Source organism: Trachypithecus francoisi, unplaced genomic scaffold (genome assembly GCF_009764315.1).
Source record: "Trachypithecus francoisi isolate TF-2019V2 unplaced genomic scaffold, Tfra_2.0 Lachesis_group17, whole genome shotgun sequence".
Classification (NCBI taxonomy): Eukaryota; Metazoa; Chordata; class Mammalia; order Primates; family Cercopithecidae; genus Trachypithecus; species Trachypithecus francoisi.
Window position 1 is genome coordinate 16866159 of NW_022681462.1, and position 21309 is coordinate 16887467.

Here is a 21309-nt window from a genome sequence, read left to right on the forward strand (position 1 = left end):
ATACAAATAAAAAGTATTATTACTACTTGCCCTCAGAGGCTTTTCAAGAGCTCATGAAGAAACACCCACTAGGATTCCAAGTTAACGATGTCTTAGGATGCTTATAAGGCTGTGAGCCCTTTAGTAGCACATGCTCGGCTTCCCTCTCTACTGGGTTGAAGCCACTTTTTTTCTGGTTTTACTTACCTGAATCTCCTAAGTGCTTGACTTTATTGCAAAGCCAGACTAAATAAAATTTCAGAAGACATGGAAAGATAACAGGTTAATTTGTGTTATCCTGTGAATGCACATACCTATGTGTATGTGAGTGTCCATGGATTATGCATGTTTGACTATAGCTAGTAGGAAATAAAGTTTAAACATCAAGCTAGTCTTCAACCGAAGGGCGAATGAGTATTCAAATGTCTGTACTGCTTTTCTTGAGAGCCCACTGTGTGGATTTTGTGTTCCATTAATGCAATTAAAGTTTGAAAGAGAATTCTTTATCTGAATATAAAAGGGCTGTTTTATTGAAGTTGACTCTGAGCCCACAGTAGGTACATACTTTAAAATGTGGTTTTATGATCATGTTTCACTGGAGTGCTCTTAGACAACAAAGGAATTTTGTTGTCTAACTTAGTTGGGCTCTACCAATTAAAATTGCAAAGTCTACAATGAATTTGGCATGATTAATTTGAAAACAAAAACAGGAAAGTTAATTTTTGTTAGGCACATGTATGCTGTTTGTACCGGGAATAACTTCTGCAAATATAATTTTAAACATTTGAGACATTTTATTGTTCAAAGAAAAGTTGCTGACTTCATCACAACTATAAGCCTAGTAAAAACGAAGCCCGGAATAGTAAACTGGTTCAGAGCTGAGGCAGAAACAGGTAACCTCTGACCTCTGACTTTTACTGGAAAATGATATGCAGCATAAATCCAAGGGGCCTTTTTTCTTTCAAGTGTGTGTATGTATGTGTTCTGGCGTTGCTGTTCAGAGCACTATAGTTAAGGTGGTGTCAGCACTTTCAATATGAAGCCTTACTTTCATAACTCTACTTACACTATGAGTTTTCAAAAAGGTGTAAATGGAATCTAAATTCTTTTTCCTGTAGCCCAAAATTGCTGCATGGGGTCGCAGCCTAGTGTTTGGCTTGTTTCTTTTTCTTTTTCATTTCTTGCTTTTCAAAACTGATATCATCTGAGAATAGGTAGATAGTTCAGCTGCTGCATTGAAGGCTTGCAAACTGCAGAAATACACTTGAATTTAAAACTGTAATGCATCTGTTTTCTCAAACATTGTATGATAAGAGGATTTTTGGATAGCAAATGCCCATTACCAGTTCTTCCCCTCTGACATGCTGTAGCAAGGAATTAGGAATGTTGTACGCTGCTTCTTCCTTCAACAAGTGTTCTCCAAAGGCCTATTTAATAATTTGATTGTAACTAGGAACTGCATGTTATTCACATTACGAACTTTCCACTTAGAATGTTTCTTTCTATAGTTTTTATGTTTTTATATTTGAGTCCAACCCCTAGTTGTTTTTAAGGCATTTACACATAAATCATTTTATTTGAATCATCTCAGCTGAATCATTTAAAAACAATCCTGGGTAGCAGATTAAGTAGGTCTAGCCCCATCTGATAGAGGAGAAAAATAAGGCACGAAGAAGCTGAGTGATTTGTTGAGGTCCCAGTGGAGCGTCAGACCTAAACTTCCAGTTTCCCAATTACTTAAATAAGGTTCTTCTCATCAGACTCTCTTTCCTCATCTCTCTACTAAAAAACTATAGTCGATAACTTCCACTGTCATCAAATAGAAACTTTCTGTGCTGGTTTCCCCTACCCCACCTTTCTGTGCTTGATAACAGAGGCTGCTGGGAGCCCCACCTTCAGTGTTACTTGTCCTTCCTTGTGGGTTTTCTTTGGTGGTGGAATTTATTCCTGATAAATGCAGAATGATGCCTGAAAGTGTTGCTGCAACAACTTATGCACATTTCCATACCAACCATGACCCTTCTAAACCTTTTTTTCATCCCTGAGACCTGCAGAGCTTGGTCTTTGTGCAGCCTTCGGATTAACTGTGCACAGTGGCTTTTCCATGTTTTCCCTGTTTGCCTTTTCTGGCAGGCATGGATGTGTAAGCTGTGCCAGCATTTGGCCTGTAGTACATGTCCTAAATAGTTATTTACACAGTTTGAGTCCATTTTAGTCAACTGGGTAAATAACAGCCCTCTTCAAAAGATTTATAAATCCATAAATATGTCTTTATACATACCCAATAGACAGAAATAACTCAATCTGTCAAGAACATATCCAAAGAGGTGTTTCCCCCACAGACAGGAGTAATACATATTTTAAAACTTTCTCTGCCATATTATTTGTACTGCATTTCTTTTTTCCTCATTCCTTTTCCATTTTTACCACTTCATTGTGGCACCTGTGGTTAAAAAAAAAAAAAGAAAGAAAGAAAGGAAAGAAAAGATAACAAAAAAGAAATCCCCTAGGCTTTAGTACTCTGTTAAATAACCTTATCTGCTGCACAGTGGAGGCATGTAATAGGCTATATATATATATATATATATATATATATATATACATGTCTCAATTGAATCCTATTCTTTTGAACTTTCATAGTAAATGAAAGAAGTTATGCGGGAAATTTTAAATGTTCTAACAGATTTTAAAATACAGTAAGAGTTTCTGGTTAGAGCTCCAGCAATTTGGGGAATTTTGAGTGCCTGATAATTTGCTAAATTAGTAGCTGTTGTGATCAGTGAAAGAGTTTTTTAGTACACATTTTTACCTAAACATTAAAAAAAGAAATACAAAATCCATGGCTGGGAGCAGTGGCTCACAGCTGTAATCCCAGCAATTTAGGAAGCTGAAGTGGGTGGAGTCACAAGGTCAGGAGTTTAAGACCAGGCTGGCCCACATGGTGAAATCCCATCTCTACTAAAAATACAAAAGTTAGCCAGACGTGGTGGTGGGTGCCTGTAATCCCAGCTACTCGGGAGGCTGAGGCAGGAGAATCGTTTGAACCCAGGAGGTGGAGGTTGCAGTGAGCTGAGATCATGCCATAGCACTCCAGCCTGGTTGACAAAGCAAGACTCCATCTAGGAAAAGAAAAAAATAAAATCCAATCATGAGCATTCTAAAGAGAATGTACATAAGATATGTAATTAAGAGAATACCAAGGTACTGTTATTCAGGGATTTAATGTTTATTCATGATTTACACAATATATCTTTCCCTCAATTCAAATTATTCATCATGATGACTCTTTTTATGATATCTACTTCCATTCAATATTAATACTTGTGGTCCCTTGCAGGAGATTGATTCTTTAATAGTAAAGTCCTTTCCAATTGGCATTTAAGAGGGAGGGCCTCACATCTGTGTTTCGTTGGGGATTCTGTTGCTGTTGCTACAACACTGATTTTGTTTACTCCATGACTTCCTCAAAGTACTTCCAAAGATACCAGATTGAATCCTTATTTTATCCCTGGCAATTATTTGCCTTATTTTCCCATTTCACAGGAGAAAGAAGTCATAGCTCAGAAATATTGAAGGGTAACTGTCAAAGTCAACTTCAGGATCTTGGTCTCTTGGCTTTGTAACTGCTTTAGGATGGGGTGCCTGTTTCCAAGGCTGCCAAGTAGTGTCTCATAGGTACGGGAGGTACACGATGGCAGATACGTGTGGCTTTCATGTGTCTTTTGCATCCTACTGTGCATGGCTGCCCGCCTGACCATAATCAGAGCCTTCTCTAGGAACTATGTGTTTTGGAATGGGAGAACTTCAAGCAAATCGGGTGCCTCTTCCCCTAGATTTTTGCTGTTTCCCCAGAGGCCTGCCGCAGCCACTCTATGCCTCTCAAGCAGCTCCAACTACAATTGACCACATTTTTGAGTTTGGACAAATTTTTTTATTTTATTTTATTTTTTTTTTAAATTGACCACATTTTTGAGTTTGGACAATTTTTTTTTTTTAATTTTTTGTTTTTGATTTAAAGTTAAGAGAGCTAAATAAATGATGGTAAAAAGATAATAAAATAGAACATGAAGGGCTGTCAGTCAGTGTAGGTATTTCCATCCCCTCACTTTTCGAGTGAGGTCACAGAGGCTCAGAGCGATAAGGAGACTTGTCCAAGGCCACACACTGGCTGGTGCTTGAGTTGGGACTTGAACCCATGCAGTCTGACTCTAGAGCCCAAGCTCCTAACTATGATGTCCTATTTGATACACTGCTTTACTGGAGAAACAGATCATTTGACAGACATTCTTTCTGTTACCAATTTGACAACTCTTTCCCCAGTTGTCTGTACTGAACCTGGCATTGTGCTCCCTAGTGGTGACCTAGCTATGAATAAGACAGAATCGCCTTAGACTCAGAGGGGTAATGTTCTGTTGGGGAGGGAGAACCTAGTTTTGCATGCTAAGTAGAATGATGAATGAAGTATTTACAAAGGGAGCATGGTGACTGATATGATTCATTGGTATTATGTATTAAGAGCCCATATCATTTCACTCATTCAAAGACTTAGTGAATTAAGAATAGAAGCATGGGAACAAGTAAAGATATTGCTCTTGCAGAACATTTTCCACTTAAAACTCATCATATTTGCCTTTTTTGTGAGGATAAAGAAAAAGTATTATTTCTACATGGAAATTTGATGGAAAACATCTCAACCCTAAAGGCTTTCAATGATTGCTGGAGTCTCTAAAACCCACTTATGAACTTCTCCTTTAGGGGGCAGGACTCAGAATAACAATAGTACCACTTAAAAAAAAAAAAAAGCAAAACCAGCATGCCGGGATGTTTCTTAAAAGAAGAATAATTGCAAAGCACTGCATTTCTCTATCATCATGTATCAATAGTTGCAGTGCCTCCCATTGCCCCATCCCCCTCTACACCAGCTTTTGTGTGAGTCCAGGCAACCTATAGGCAGAAGGCAATTCCATTTATTATTGAGGGGAATCTCAAGGCAGTTGTTCCAGACCTGTGAAGCCAGCAGGCAGAGTGGCCTGAGAGGGGATGGGGAGCACTGGGCGAGGGAGGTGGGGAAGGGCCACATTATGTTCCAGATGACTGAGCAACGATTTATATACCACTCGCCTTTTTTACATGAAGAAGAAAAGTAATAACAGCCTGAACCCAGGCATTTGAAACAGTCAGCTGTCCGATGAATAATGGGATAGGTGGGAAGGAGCGCTCTGATTGGATGTCTTAATGAGCACATTTCGCACAGAGTTTGGGCTGCAGTTCCCCTTGACCTTTGCCCTTTATTGACCAAACTGACACTTCATTTTTCACATACTTCCAATTATGGCTCGGCTTAAGTGTTGCCCTCCCTCCTTTATTTCTTTCCTATGGACAACTTGAGAGTGGTTGAGGCCACAGAAGATATTTTAATTTGAAAAACTACCGTAGCAACTCAGGTTCAGGATGTAATCTGAAACTGCTGTCACTTTGCAGCTTTTCAGCTGAAAACACAAATTTAATACTGCTTGTTTTGAGACAATTTTCTTTAAAAAAAAATCCAATGTATTTTACAAACAAAATGATAACCTAAGAACCTTGAAAATGAAGGAAAATGGTTACAAATGGTAATTTTTAGTTTTTTGTTGTTTCATTTGTCTGTTGGTCACAGTGACTTGAATGATCTTTATTTGTTCACACTTGCTTCTTAAGCCTGTACCTCTCCAGGGACTTCTTGTATTTCAATGGCACTGTAATGATTTTGACTAATACACTTTTGAGAGGAGAGAAAAGTAAAATATAATTGTGACCACAGGCCTTAGAGCATCGCAGCCCTGTGTGTTCCTTTGGTTATATTTAATGTTGACCTGCAAATTAAAGTGTGGCCTTTGCATGCAGTGGCAGGCAGAATAGGAAAATGATTTCCTGGTGGGAAAAGTCAGGTGTAAAAAAGAAAGGGGAAGTTATTATGCTCCACAAATGCCTGTTATCAAAAAGTCTATATTATTAACTTATCAAACATGTTGAATGAGATGTAGAGACAGAGAACTATTTTCCCAAGAACACCCTGTAATATACTCACCTTTCCTTTTATTGACTCATCAAATGTGAGTAACAGTGTTCTGTTTTCCACCTGCTTGACTTCTAGCATCATGAAAGCAGGCCATCTTAAAGAAAAATAACTTCATCATCTAAAAGTAGTAACTATATTTCGGGGCACGAACTTGGCCATAAGCACTTTCATAGAAAGTGCGTCTTCTCATTATTAGGCAGCATCAGCAGTAAACTTCAGGTCACTGTTTTTCATCTTAAACAACCAAAAAGTGCATGTGAAATTATTTACAGCCGAGCAGAGATATTCTTCGAACACAGAAGTATTTATCTGAAAAGTGGATGAAGTGTTATCTACTTTATTATGTAGCCCTCTAGCGTATCTGTGACATATTTTTACTATAATATGGTAATAAAAGAATATGTAAAAGACAGACAAAGGTTCTTTTTCTGTAAGGTGACCTCTGTTACCAAGTAACTGCTTTACTTATGAGCTTATTAAAAACTCAAAAAATGAGCTTTTCATACTTCACAGGCATTGATGTGAAAATGAGCTGTCCTGTGAGTAGTTTTCTTGATCATTTTTAGAACAATTGATTAGCCAAAGAGCTCCTGTCATTAGTTGACATTGACTGATAGCAATTTGTCACAAGCTCTGAAGGTCAGCTAGCCAGTTGGAGTTTCAGCTTGTCTTTGATTGACCTTTACTGATTCCATCCTCATGTGATTGGGTTTGAATAGTTCTGACCCACAATTGGAAAAGACAGGGCATTAGTCAACACAGTCATTTCTTATATTTTCTGTTGATTGCTCTTTTTTATTTATGTGTGAACTCATGGTCTGGATTTCTTATCAAATTTTGAACTCTTGTTTTTGAAATTTAAAAGGTGTGATATTTATTGTGTGACCTGTAAGTCACAATTCTGTTTTCCCTTTGGTTTGCACACTTGATTTGTGATGTCACTGACATCTGTCTACTGGCCACTGTTACCTGTGCAGATACTGGAGTTTGATTGCAAGTGATGGATTAAAATTTTGTTGTTGCTGTCATTTTTTAAGAAATATCAACTCTGGTGTGACTTGTAGCATATCTAAAATTATACACCAGTTCTTTTATTTTCCTAGAATTCACTACTTTTGTCTCCCAAGACTCATGCAATATTTTAAAATAAGAAATAAGTGGTAAAAAAGTATATGAATAATGATGTTATGTCAATTCATCATTTAGCTCTGCAGCCAGAGGCATGAAAACTTTGTAAAAAGTATCTTCTTTTCAGTTTCACTCAGTTGACTGTAAATTAGAGAAAGCTCCCCTAGCTAGAAGGGCATTCGCTTTTCAGTGAGAGTGGAATACATTTTCTATTTTCATGGACCTGGAAGTTAATTGTTCATAATACTCAGTTCTTTCTTTTCAAAACTGTAAAGCAATTTCCAAAAATACATCACATATAGAGAAATATGTTCCACATCATATTAATACCATGCATTGTATTGTTTTATGTTAATGATAAAAATGGAGATATTAGCTTTAAAAACCCAGGTCCTATTCTGTAATTATTTAATTCAGTTTTTATGTAGGGCCTTTTCATTCTCTTATCCTTTCTCACCTTCCCTTCTTCTCTCGAGTCTGCATTGGGTTTTAAACTATAAGCAATAACTTGTTTTTCAGGTCAGATCTCCCAGGCATTCCAGGGCCACCACACAGCCTGGCACAGCTTAAACATGTGTTTCAGTTTCTACTCAAGGAAATAAATGAGGAGAGAATTCATTGTTTCAGGTGGTAGATTCCTCACACGGTGTCATTCTTGGCAAGGCAGAAGTGAGGAAGTTAATTTTAGGGAAGCATTCATTTAACATAGCCCAAGGAGATAAAAAGAGTTTAGAATTATAATCTCTCCTGCAGATGAGCCAAAATATTATCATGAGTTGTGTTTAAGGGGGGGATGGGAATGTAAATTTATACATTCTGGTCAAGTCATCAAAAATAGATTAAGCACTTACTGTGTGCCAGGTACTCTGTGTGAGCTATAAAAATGAGTAGGTCATAGTATTTGTCCTTAGGAAGTTCCTGTGTGCTACCAAGAACATCAAGCATATCGAAGTAAAATATTTGCTAAATACTGGATATTCTTAGGGAGCCGTGAGTGTATTTATTTCACAACATGCCAATGACCCAGACATGGTGAACTCCATGGTCAGGCCTGCTGGATGGCACACAGCGTGGTGGGTATTAGGTTTAAATTGCAGAGGGACAGATCTACCTTTGTAGATATAGACGTTCAACATCTATGGGGCCCTGTTAGGTGGACTTGGCTCCAGAGCCCACTCTTGGAAACTTGGTCCAGTCCTTCCACACTGCGATGAGCCAGCCAGTGCCTCTGCTGCCTGAACCTTTGGAGCCATCATTGCTTTCACTGCCATGAGTCACCTGGCTGCTGACTCAGATTGATCTTCTTCAAGGGAATCTTGACATTTTGAGGAGGACAGGACTCCTTTGGCAGTCTGGTGAAACCAATGGATACCTTATCAGAGTAATATATTTATTAATGTATAAAATAAAACCCATAGGACTACAAGGGCAATGAATTGTATTAAAATTCAATTATCTAAATATTTTTTAAAGCCAAGTTGTAAAATAGTAATATAAGGCCGGGTGCAGTGGCTCATGCCTGTAATCCCAGCACTTTGGGAGGCCGAGGTGGGTGGATCACCTGAGGTCAGGAATTCAAAATCAGCCTGACCAACATTGAGAAACCCCATCTCTACTAAAAATACACAATTAATCGGGTGTAGCGGTACGTGCCTGTAATCCCAGCTACTCGGGAGGCTGAGGCAGGAGAATTGCTTGAACCTGGGAGGCAGAGGTTGCGGTGAGCTGAGACTGTGCCATTGCACTCCAGCCTGGACAACAAGAGTGAGACTCCATCTCAAAAAAAAAAAAAAAAAATTATATATATATATATACACACCCTGTTAATAGGCTTAAATAACAAGATCTAGTAGTAATTCTGTTGTCTGCTGAATTTTTGAAGTAGTGATAAGTGTAAATCATGTTTTAAGATATTTGTAACAACTGTATTGTGATATGCAACTATGATTTCCATTGGGGACAAACTTATAGGTCCTGCTAATAGTTCTGTGGTTGGTTTGTTACTTACATACGTGCATGAAGGAAATGCTAATTCTAATTGAAGTTATTGATAATAAAAATGTAATTTTTCCCCTTCTCAAGTACATATATCCCCTGAATTCTAACCATGGATCTCCCTTGAGAGGGTGTCTATATAGCCCAGGTTAACAACTTCTAAACTTAAGTGTCAGAAGTTAAATGGGTTTGGGGATGTATAGCCATCCCTTGGTATCCCCCAGGGATTGGTTCCAGGACCCTCTGCCTCCAACCCCCAGATACCAAAATCTTTAGATGCTCAATCCCCTGCTATTAAATGGCATAGTATTTGCATGTAACCTATGCACATCCACCCATATACTTTAAATAATCTCTCGATTACTTATAATACCTACTACAAGGTAAATGCTTTGCAAATAGTTGTTATACTGTATTGTTTAGAAAATAATGACAATAAAAAAGTCTGTATATGTTCAGTACATTATACAATCATCCATTTTTTTTTTTCAAATATCTTCCATCCTCAGTTGGTTGAATACGTGGATGTAGAACACATGTGTATGGAGGTCTTGACCTTAAATCATGCCATCCTCCTAATCACCTATTCTCCCTACTCCTACCTTTGGACACCACCCTCTGCCCCACAGTGGGCATCTAACAGAAGATGGGTGGAGACCAGCAGCAGAATCTGAGGGATTATAGGGTTGAAGTGAGGATGCATTCTGAGACAGGACCCTGTAGCAAGGGTCACTATGCTACCCTGGGAGGACGCTCTCATGCCCTATGCCCTTCTCAGTAGCAGCCATGATTCTACCCCCGCTGAATTGTGATATTTAGCTCTACCCCAAAAGTTATTTCTCTTTCTCATGGGTGATAGCACTAATTAAGAATAGTAGTAGTAGAGGCTTTGGCTGTTGGCCTAACAAAAACTAACCCGAAGAGTAAATTTATGCCAAGCATTTTCCTTAGGAAAAAAAAAATGTAGGCATTGTCTACCTCTTGTATTGATTAGCCCTAGAAATGTAGCTGGTAAAGTTGGGTTTTGCTCAAGTGTCTGGCTTTGTGGATTAGCTCTGTCTTGCAGATAGGTTTCCATAATTACTTAACCTAAAAGCATTCTATCTGATTAGTACAATTAGTTTGGTTTTCTTCCACTTACTAATATCAATTCATATGCATTCCCTCCTAACATTGCTCACTTTATTTTATAACAAAGAATGAAGACAGCAGAACTTCCTGTTGCTTATTTCCATATTAGAAGAAAAGGAGAATATGACCTTACATAGCAAAGCTTACATTTTAAAAAATTATATATTTTTAAGAAAAAGGGAATTAAAGAGTGAATGCAGAAAATATTGAATCTGCCAATGGGCTTGTTGCTTGGTTATTAGCATTTACTGTTGTAGTTTGACTCTTTCCTTGAGTGCCCCTACTACCTATGACAGCCAGGACAGGTAGCACCTTGACACCTTTTATACTTTAATACCTTGGGAGAAAAGGATATGTTGATTTAAAAATGCATATATATAAACATATACATATAAATATATGGATATAAATATAAATATACATATCTATTATTTATTTTATAAATACACATATTTATATAGTTATTTATTTGTATTTATATGTTTATACATATCTATATATTTATTTATAAGTAACATATTTATATATTATATATACTTATCTATGCATAAATATAAATATGTATATTTGTATATATATTATCCCTCTCATTCTAAGAAAGAATTTAAGGAAATTAACAAAAGTTTATAGTATACAATAGGATAAAAAATGTGTAGATGAACAAATTAGAATGGAAAGCAAAATAAACAAAAAGCCAAGAAATAAGGGTAGTACCGAGCAATATAAATTATAAGATCATGTACAATTACTAGAAATAGGTATTAATTTGGCCCTGAGCTTCCTAGCAGCTAAAACAAAGACTGAAATATAATTAATTACAAGATTTACAACATCCATGGAAGTTGCTCTGAAGAATCGATTTGACCGGCATTAAGATCTGAAAGAAATTCTCCTCCTGTCCTCACACAGGGAGTCCAGAGAGATGGCACAGGTTGGCATCCTTGACAGCATCTGTAGGACTCCTCTCATGTTCCCCAGTTCCTAGCACAATGCTGCAGTTATGAGAATTGCTGATACGTATTTGATTGATTGGACTAAGTATCTGTAATCATAGTCATCCTTTTCTTACTTTACCTCATTGGAATCTAATGAGTCTTGGATTTCCACGGTTGAAATGAATGACAGCCTATTTTGATGTGAGCCAAGGTGCTGAGTTTTGGTAATGTCATGAGGCCTTTCTTCACTTGTCTGTCTCCTTCTTCTGACCATTCTCTGGTGGGTCCGCTTCATTCTCTAGTCTTTTCTTCCTCCATCTGAAGCCAGGAATGGGGGTGAGGATGCTGTTGTTGCGCTGGTTATTATTATCCCCGGGAACAGGGTTAATGGAGCCAGAGAGATTCAGGTAAGCAATGGTTAGAATGGAGATGCTGAGAGGCTGAGCTGGGATGCCAGAATGGAAGCTTCAGATGCTGCAGTCCTTAAAAATGGAAGTTCTGAGGGAATATGACTTCAGCCTATAAAGTTGGAGGGGGCTGAGTGTTATGAATATTTGGCTTACCTCATCCTGGCACCAAAACCATCCCCTCAGGTAAAATGAATACATTTACTACAAATGAAAGTATTGCTTAATGTACATTTTAAGCATATGAGAGGAATACTCCCAAAGATAGAAGTTGAAAGGGAAGTATTCCCATTTATTAATTGAATGAGTATTAATTAAATGTCCACTGCATACCAGTCCTGTGCTAGATGTGGGAATTCAGAGTGAAAGAAGTCGTTTCCGGAATTAAGAAACTGACAGTCTGGTAGAGGAACAGACATTTTAATATATCATAGGTTAAGTCTCCCTAGTGAGCAGGTTCTGAGTAATTTGGAAGTAGAGGAGTGGCACCTAACAAACTGGCACAGGGGCAGCACCTGCCTGGCATCAGACAGGCTTCTCTCTAGTCTTTCCATGGTGGCCATTTTTAATGGATCACAGCACCCTTGTCATTGGGCCTGAAAGGAGAGCAGATGCAGGTCCTTCTCCACACAGCACTCCAGCAACCACTACCTTGTCCCCCAGAGTTAGCCCTAGAAGAAATTGGTTTTCCATTTTTGATCTCCCACTCAGTCTCCTAAGAGAGTGAGTCTATAATGGAAACTTGGGAGAGATGGAGAAGAGGGGCACGTGAGGAAAAAAAAATAGCTTGTGTAAAGGTAGGAAGGTGAGAGAGCATGCCACTTTGGGGACTTTGTGTGTGCCTCAGCATGAGCAGAGAGTGCATGTGAGAGAGGATGAGTCTGAGGTGAGGCCTAAGAGGTAGCAAGCCAGACCACAAAGGGTCATATTTGTCATCTTAAGGCCACATCTGTAGTTGTAGCATTGGTTTAGCAGGCAGTAGGGAGTCATTGGAAATGTGAGGGTTGTGGCGTGGTCGGATGTGAGTGAAGGAGGAATCGGAGCAGGGGGAGGTTGAAGTCAGCATGATAGTTACTCAGAAATGTTGCAGAACTTTACTAAGGCAGAGGGAAGAGGCTAGAGAGCAGAGCTTTGAGGAGGAAGACTGGACTGGACAGAGAGACTGAGTGGACGCAGAGGGCAGTGGAGTGCAAAGGCTCTGGGATGATGCCAAGGTTTTGGAAGACTGACTACACAGACTACAGATCCCATCGGCACGCTCTTTGTCTTCTTCTGAATGTAGCTTTGCCACTCTAGATGGGAGAAAATGCAGCTGGTCGTTGATGGCTGTGGCTTTTCTCCTACACCCTTGCTGGGCAGAAGTGATGCTTTTCCCACCCCTTCCTGAGGATGGCTTGCAGAAATCCCACTAATTCTCTCTGCTGCACTGCTTTCCCTCAAAGAAGGCTCTGGCTCCATGGAGACCAGGGGCTGGGTGGAAAGGAAGAGGCCAGCCAAGCTGTCATGGGAATTTGGTGACTCATTTCATCAGTTTACTGCTCTGAAAGTGAGGTGACTTCCCCCTTTGCTTGACAACTGATTGATGAACATTTCCTGAGTATTTGCAGAATAGATGTTTTGCTTCTTGGGCCTTCATGTTTATGCGCTCCCAGTGGATTCTAATCCTGGTGTGCTTCAGCCTTTCCCACTTCTCAGTTGCTAATTTTTCTTTTTATGTAGAGTCTTTAGATTAACGGCCCAAGACTTAATAGAATGCAGGATTAGAAACAGTATACTCTTATGCCTGCTGATACAACTCTGGTTACATTGACTTTTTGCCAGAATGTTAAAGAATGAAGGATACCTTTTTACACTGAAGCAGTATTTATTTGGCTAAAAATACTATCACCTGGTACTTAGTGTGTCTACATTGAAAGCTGTCTTTCAAAGTAGCGTACTTCATTTTGTGTGTCTAGAATTTCTCGTTTTGTTTTTAGTTTTTACTTTCTTTCCCAAGATGTAGGTTTATGTGTTTTTAGAAGAATTAGCTGTCCTTTGTTTCCAGATTTCCTGATGCTCTTGATAGTAAAGGAATCAGCTTTGGACAACATTAATTACTCCACTAAATGATGGAATGTTAATAAAAGTTACATAGCAACAAGTGGAAGCATTGCTTTTAGGCCCCAAGAATCGACTTTAGGTTCATTTTCCATAACTGAAATGGAAGCAATAGGTTTGCATTATGTGGATCAGAGTCATCATCTTAGACACTAGCCATAGTCCCTAGATTTAATTTTCATATTTCAAATGGAGGCCGTAGGTTTAACGTGTCTTACTTTGCAGCTGGAACAGATTCTATTTTTAATCCGTAAGTTGCATATGGCATGGAGCCATGTGCCGCCCGGATCCAAATGCATAACTCCTGTTGATATCAGTGAGCTTCATGATGAGTTGGAAAGAACTATGTGGTCTTTATTCCAAACATCTATCTGACTTTTTAGGATTAAATGTGCTGAACAAATTCTAGCACTTTTCAAGTTAAAATGGAGTGTTTTTGAATGTAGCAACCATGCTGGCTTAAAGGAATAATGCAACAATTCCAAATAGACACACACACACATAACCGTAGAATTGGTTTTCAGGCAGAGAGAGGCAACTGGGCTCAGGAACCTGGCTGGCATAGTAAAGGACATGGCTGTATTGAGCTATACAAAATTGCCTTTAAATAGAAAAGATAAGAGGAGAAAGCCTTTTCTTTGGATGGTACTCTGCTCATCAGGGTACACATTATTGTTGGTGAGTAATTCTATCAAGAGTCCTCTTGTACTTCCTCATTCTTATGACCCCAATGGTGGGAATTGTCTGGCAATATTCATTCAGAACTGACAGATGTTTGCATCTATAAATAAATGTACTCAAATCATAATTGTTATAACAAAATTGTTTGATTACCTGGCAATGGCCTTGTGCTGAGATAGCTTTTGGATCACCTGTTCTTTGGGAACATTTGACAGACCTCATGTTTATTACCCAATTGAATGTCAGTAGCAATTGCAGCTAAAGAAAAAACAAAAATGCGAGTACTTGTTGACCTTGACTTTTTTCCACAAGAGATTGAACTTGATGGCTCTATTGCAGTTGAGCTGATAAGGGTTATAAACAGTAGTTTAAGGAAAATGTTTTATTCCCAGAGGAAAACACCCTATTTGCTGTGGGAAATGGCAATAGACATATATGCCCTTTGCCAGATTTTCTTAATGTACCTTTATTTGGGCTGTGGGAAAAGGACATGCTGGAAAAGCTTTTTATGGCTTTAATGTACATTTGCATAGATTGTTATGATTTGTGAATGGTAGTTAGTAGATTGAATACAATTTAAAAGAAGCCAATGATGTTTCTATGATTTATGATAATATGATTTTTTTGAAACTGTCATGTTAATATAAGATTGTGTTTCAGAGATGAAGATCTTATAAAAATGCAATAGACTTATGGTGCCAAAATGCTCTTTTCGATTTTAATTAGAAACATAAAAGTGTCATTGGTTAATATGATCTCACTAGGAGCAAAGAGAGAAAATTGATCCAGTGAATATTTACATGGACATTCCAGAAATGCACTGGGGGATGAGAATCAGCACTTTTCTTTAGGCACAAAGTCTTAAGCTCCAGATTTGAATCAAGAAACCCCGGGCCATGAAGGATTCCCCGTTTATTGGTGAGACAGTAAGGCTCGGTAACCTGCCCTATTTGCTCTTTAAAATCCCACTGCATTTTCCTTCGGAGGAGAGGTGCTTTGGCTCAATGCCACTGGCTTCAACTTTTACTCTTAAAATGTTGTTTTGATGCATAGTGTAGTGATGGCTGAATTGATTTCTATGCATAAACGGTGGCCTAGATTCTTGCCCTGTGGAAATCCATGGAATTAAGAACTCTAGGTTCCTGGAGTGATAAGAGGTAAGCAAATGATTAGATATGCATGCAGAGAAAAAATCTAAATGCTCAAGAATAGAAATAAGGGTCTATATAATTTGCAAGTTTAATGTAAATGCAAGCCACTAATACAACTAATAATTTAATGCTAATATGTGAGGATAAGTAAATGTTATTCTAATTATTTCCTATTTGGTGTGTTCTCAAAGACTTCTGAGCAAAAAATGTACTGCACTGAAATATTTCCCTGTCTACTCAGGATGAAAATGTGGTCTACTAACAGCTGTGGCCATAATGAAACCTCTGGGATACTAGTGACTAAAATTTCTCTCTAGATAGAAGTTGGGGACAATTTGAGATGGCAGAATTTAAGCCAGAGTTTCTTTCAAGGAGATTTAGCACACTGGGATATTATGTGATTTATCCAATGAAGGTACAGGCTGAGATCTAGCTCAATAGGCCCTTTTAAGTAGTCACTAGACTTATTTAATAATGCAGAATATATTTTTGGTTAAAAGATTTGATCTTTTTGTCTGTTTTTCAAAGTACAGATTTCCTCCTGAAGATAGCCAAGTTTTGGGTACATTTTGGTGAGAACAGACCCTTTGAATGAAATTTTAAACCATAAGAAAGTCATAACATGTATAATCAATAGGGAATTTCTTGCTGTCTAAGAAAACAATGGGAAAGAAGAGTTCCACTCTCTCCAGTCTTCTTTGCTAAGTCTCATTTCTTTACTTGTGCATTTCTTTGGAGAATAACTGCTTGCTAACTTCTACTTTCCTATGAAACTTTTTTGAAGAATGGTGGAAATCTTTGCAATGACAGATGCCATTGCAGATTATTATGATGTCCATTACTTGGAGAATGGAATTAGGAAGAGTTTATTTCTGACATGGCACATACCCTTCCCTGCAACAGAAAGACTGGAGCCTAGAATCTCTGTTAAAAAAAAACACATCCTCAGGATTTCTGGTGATTCTCTGGTTGATGTGTTAGAAATGAGCAGAGAGGCAAGTCTGCTGTCTCCGGCATCCTGATCCCCTGCAGCAGGAGGGCACCCAGGACATGCAAACTCAGGTTCATTTTGGCTGCATGAGCAGGGAAAGTGGAAGGCAGGGTATCCTACGTTCTTCCTAGTATTCACTGAAGGATGTGGCAAGGGCATGAATTATTTGTGGCTGGCTCTCTATTCTGGTGCTAGGAAAGACTTCTGTGTTTATCTGCATCTTTCTGAACCCCCGTTGCTATGTAGCCAGCTCCCAGGCCACTTTGTGGGAAAGCTTTCTTTATGATGGATGACGTGGCATTTCTTGTCACTTCCTCAAATTCCTTCCTGCTGCCTATCAGCATTGCTCTGGACTTATCTGGGTTGAGCTTCAGCCAGCTAAAGCTAATCCGGGTTCCTATTTCAGAGGAGCAAAATGACAGCGATGACGCTGCCATTCTTTTTGGCTTCTGACCTAAGATGCTGGGGAGAAGGAGCAAAAAGAGGAGGGTTGCAAGAGTTGGGGCCCATTGGCTTGATTTTCAGTCCTGCTCAACCTTGAACATCTCTTTATTCTCATCAGTCTTGCCTCTCCATAAGGCTGAGAGTATTATTTATTTTCATGTGCAGTTGGCTGTAACTTTTCCAACTCTAACTTGAAGTGGCATTTACCTGAGATTGGTTTTATTCCTTCCACTGAGGTTGGCACTGGCAACTTTGAACCTCTTAAAGGAAGTCTTATGAAATGGAGTTTAGAGGATCAGAGACTTGTGGCTCATTAGTTCTGATATTCCTTTGTTTTTTTTTTTGAGACGGAGTCTCGCTCTTTTGCCAGGCTGGAGTGCAGTGGCATGATCTTGGCTCACTGCAACCTCTGTCTCCCAGGTTCAAGTGATTCTCCTGCCTCAGCCTCCCGAGTAGCTGGCACCACCATGCCCAGCTAATTTTTGTATTTTTAGTAGAGATGAGGTTTCACCATGTTGGCCAGGATGGTCTAGATCTCTTGACCTCGTGATCTGCCTGCCTCAGCCTCCCAAAGGGCTGGGATTACAGGCATGAGCCACCATGCCGGGTGATATTCCATTATTTAACAAATATATTTACTGAGAATCTACTATGTGTCAGGTACAATGCTAGGTGGGAAATTTTTCAAACAAATAACTCATTTTTCATGCTTTCAGATTCTGAAATGTGCACACTCTCATTCATTTGTGAGCCTCACACCACCACCTTTATGGCAGAGCAGAGATTTGTGTCTCTATTTCATAGGTGAGAATTACCTAAGGCCTGACAGCATGTAAGTGAGAAAAAGACAGGACCTAAGTCAGTCAGGTTTCTCAATTCCAACAATTTTTCTTTTTTGCCAGGTTGAGAAGTAACCTAGTAACTAATATCTTTTGGGTTCATTTATTTCTGAAATGTGTCTACCAGTTCTCTCTCTGTCTCTCGTTAGAAAGAGAGAAGACAGAATGACATATGAGGAAGGATCTTTAGAAGGAAGTGATCAGGCACTGCTTAGCATTCTATTTCGTTCATTCATTTATTCATCCACAGAGACCCTTCTGTGTAGAGGGTACTGTGCTAAGTTCTGGGATGACAGAAATGAGTAAGACCAATCCGTGCCCTCAAGGAATTGATAGTCCGGTGTTTGTTTCTCCCTTTACCCCTGAATTGAGAACTGTCTGGAACACACATATTTCCCAGTGCTGCTCTCTTTAGGAGTTACCTACTGTCTCATTCAATATTCCTGATGCCATCTAGTGATATTCAGGCATGAGGGGGTTTCAGTGTAGGATCAGAATGGAAGCAACCCAATACTGGTCTGTACTCATGGAGAACAGGCTCTTAATAAATCAGATTTCTACATGAGATGGTTTGACTTTTTTGGACGGAGGAACAGCCTAAACTCACCCATAAAATGGGAATAGTATTAGTACCTACTTATAGGACTGTTGAAAACATTAAACAAGTTAATATATAGAACTTAAAACCATACGTGGCAACGGTAAGCATTATGTCTGTGTTAGCTGCTGTCATGACCGCATCATCATTATCAGCTGATTAATTTTCTCTGTGGAAAAAGAGACTCTGCTTAGGACTGGTGTCCATTTCTAAATGCGAGGGATGCCTTCCAAGAAATTGAGAATCTAGTATTATTCCCAAAATATGTATTTATTTTACAATGAAGACTGTTTGGCTGCCCTTTCGTGTCAGGACAGAGGGCATTGTGAACTTGGTGGGCCATCAAGATTTCCACTCATACGGGCCTCCCTTCCACTGTCCGTCACTCTGAAATGTTCCATAGGTCTGCCACTTTTACCTGAGGAGGCAGTGATGAGGAAGTGAATGGTTGAGAAGGGACGCAGACTGATACAATTCTTACCACAAGGCCTTTGGTCTACTGGATTCCTTTTAAACAACTGCTCATGTTCCTTCTATACCATATGTTAAAGTGTCTGTGAAAAAATGAAGTTTGTGGTGTTAGTCAAGATTGCATGTTGAATGGCGTACCTCTTCTTGGAGGTGAGATTGGGTTAAGGTTGAGTGTCCCTGGGGGTCCTAGGTGGCATTTCCTCACAGGAGCCGAGTTAGGATGGGGAGTATATTTGGCCACTCACAAAGTTTCTTCTTGTGTCTCTGGTCTCATCTGGTCACATTAACCTTTGGTTTTTGATGAGGCTGTTGGGTAGTCTGGCCTTTGAATCTCAGGACATCAATGTTACTGGTAAATCTTAAAATATGGAAATATAATCCATAGTATTACAGATACATTTTACCAAATATTACAGATATATCTTCAGAACTAGGTTTGTGACAATTGCAGTTGGTAAAATAAGGTTCAAAATACCTCTTGCCTATTAATTGCGACTAGGAAAGTTTGATTCTGGTAAGTTATGGGGGAGGCAAAACTAGACTTATAGGGAGGGTTTTATTTGTTTATAAGAAATCAACTTGACCACTTTTTTCATCTACAAAATGACTCGAAGGTGCTGACTACCCACTCACCCGCTCCTCCTCATCTGGTTATGTCTTTTCTCTTTTTTATGTGTGCAATGTTGTAGCATAGTTATGATGAGAGCACAGAGAGCCCACTTCCTATTTTGACTATCTTCCTTTATTTTTCTATTCGTTCTCTCATGACATAGCAATGTGCTTAAATTTTTTATATTAGCTGCAAGCTCATTTATCCCTTCTCAAGGGATTATAGGTGGTTTTCTAACAATCAAACATGATCTCATTCCTTTTTTACAAAAGGAATTTTTTATTCCTTCTTCTTCTTTTTTTATTTTTTTTTGAGATGAGGTTTCACTTTTGTGGCCTGGGTTGGAGTGCAATGGCACGATTTTGGCTCACTGCAACCTCCGCCTCCTGGGTTCAAGCGATTCTCCTGCTTCAGCCTCCCAAATAGCTGGGATTACAGGAATGCACCACCACAACTGGCCAATTTTTTTAATTTTTAGGAGAGACAAGGTTTTGCCATGTCCGTCAGGCTGGTTTCGAACTCCTGACCTCAGGTAATCCACCAGCCTTGGCCTCCCAAAGTGCTGGGATTACAGGCATGAGCCACTGCGCCTGGCCACAAAGGGAATTTCTTATACTTGTGGTGATGACTCTGTTTTGTTGGGGCACCATAACAGTGAAAATGTCCAAAGATCCTCATATTATAGCCTAGGATGTTACATAGAAAATTTAAAATATAGGACAATATTTTTTTTTTGGGGGGGGGAGGTTTTATGTAACTTACTCTATATAGGTGTGAGAGGACTTTTTTTTTGTTTAACCATTTTTTCTTTATTGTTGGCAATATGTGTGTGTGTGTGTGTGTGTATGTATATGTATATATGTGTATATATATATATATACACACACACATATAATATTTTATTAATATACTTTAAGTTCTGGGATACAGGTGCAGAACCTGCAGGTTTGTTACATAGGTATACATGTCCCATGGTGGTTTGCTGCACCCATCAACCCATCATCTACATTAGGTATTTCTCCTAATGCTATCCCTCCCCTTGCACCCCACCCCCTGACAGGCCCCGGTGTGTGATGTTTCCCTCCCTGTGCCCATATGTTCTCATTGTTCAACTCCCACTTATGAGTGAGAACATGTAGTGTTTGGTTTTCTGTTCCTGTGTTAGTTTGCTGAGAATGATGATTTCCAGCTTCATCCATGTCCCTACAAAGGACATGAACTCATCCTTTTTTATGGATGTATAGTACTCCATGGTGTATATGTGCCACATTTTCTTTATCCAGTCTAACATTGATGGGCATTTGGGTTGGTTCCAAGTCTTTGCTATTGTGGATAGTGCTGCAGTAAACATACATGTGCATGTGTCTTTATGGTGGAATGATTTATAATCCTTTGGGAATATACCCAGTAATGAGATTGCTAGGTCAAATGGTATTTCTAGTTCTAGATCCTTGAGGAATCACCACACTGTCTTCCACAATGTTTGAACTAATTTATATCCCCACCAACAGTGTAAAAGCATTCCTATGTCTCCACATCCTCTCCAGTATCTATTGTTTCCTGATTTTTTAATGATTGCCATTCTAACTGGCATGATATGGTATCTCATTATGGTTTTGATTTGCATTTCTCTAATGACCAGTGATGATGAGCTTTTTTCGTGTTTGTTGGCCACATAAATGTCTTCTTTTGAAAAGTGTCTGTTCATATCCTTCACCCACTTTTTCATGGGGTTGTGGTTTTTTCTTGTAAATGTTTTTAAGTTCCTTGTAGATTCTGGATATTAGCCCTTTG

The 21309-nt window shown here is 39.0% G+C and overlaps 1 protein-coding gene across 7 annotated transcripts in view; it reads left to right on the forward strand.

The window, feature by feature from the left end:
- MEIS1 (Meis homeobox 1) overlaps nt 1–21309 on the forward strand; it is a 140211-nt gene that overhangs the window by 30200 nt on the left and 88702 nt on the right. The window lies entirely within an intron of this gene.